This window comes from Myotis davidii, unplaced genomic scaffold (genome assembly GCF_000327345.1).
Source record: "Myotis davidii unplaced genomic scaffold, ASM32734v1 scaffold592, whole genome shotgun sequence".
NCBI classification, from domain to species: Eukaryota; Metazoa; Chordata; class Mammalia; order Chiroptera; family Vespertilionidae; genus Myotis; species Myotis davidii.
The window spans coordinates 443475-444346 of NW_006284844.1; the positions used below are offsets into that span (position 1 = coordinate 443475).

General features: G+C 65.5%; 1 protein-coding gene across 1 annotated transcript in view; it reads left to right on the plus strand.

The window, feature by feature from the left end:
• THBS2 (thrombospondin 2) overlaps positions 1–872 on the plus strand; it is a 15158-nt gene that overhangs the window by 5417 nt on the left and 8869 nt on the right.

An 872-nucleotide genomic window follows, 5' to 3' on the forward strand; every position in this document is an offset into this window, starting at 1 on the left:
CGGGACACTCGGAGGATCGCGAGGCACCACGCTGTCCCTGCGGCCACAGTAGTCTTCGAAGTGACCACTGGGCTTTCGTTCTGCTGAAAGGGAGGGAATATACAGAAAACAAAGCCGTCGGCGGCAGGCACACAGACACCTGTTCCCACCTCCGCGTTAGGTCCTCCGCGCTTTTGTGTTTCCGTAAAAGCAGAACCGCGCACGAGGCTGCACACGGTGCACAGCAGCCTGTGATGACACGCGCAACCCCCAGCTTCGCAGCTCAGCCATGCGGGCAGCTGGGACCAGGGCTGGGCAGAGGTGGAAGCTGCCCGGTCCCCTTGCTGGCTGGCCTGGAGGCAGCCCTGGGCGTCGATGCCCAGCACCCGGGCTGGGCGCTGCCCTCGTCTGCGCGAGTGCAAGGAAGTCACATTAACCTGCACCAAGGGGACCAGAACCAGAGCAGGCGCAGCGGGCGCCCAGAACGAGGTGCTGGACACGGCCGGCCGCCAGGCGCAAGTCCAGGACGAGAGAATGTGGGTCCCAACAGCAGGACCTCCTCCGGGAGCCTGAGTCCTGGGCGTCCTGTCACCCAGAGAAGGGAGTGGGGTGATGGGAAGGGGCCGTGAACACGAACCTCAAGGTCACACCCTCTCCCCACGTGACCGAGGTCCCCCAGCCCCGTCACCTCTACACCCGAAGGGGCTGCGATCTCTCTTCCGAGAGGAAACTACAAACCAACCGAGACCCTCGCCCCGTGGCCCGACCTCAGACACCCAAGGGCTTCTCACCAAATGCTGCCGCATTGGAGACCCCGCATCTGGCTTCCGCCGCCCGGCCTGCAGGGCACCCCGGCTGACGCTGTCCCTGCTCTCCCCGCAGTCGACGGCCGC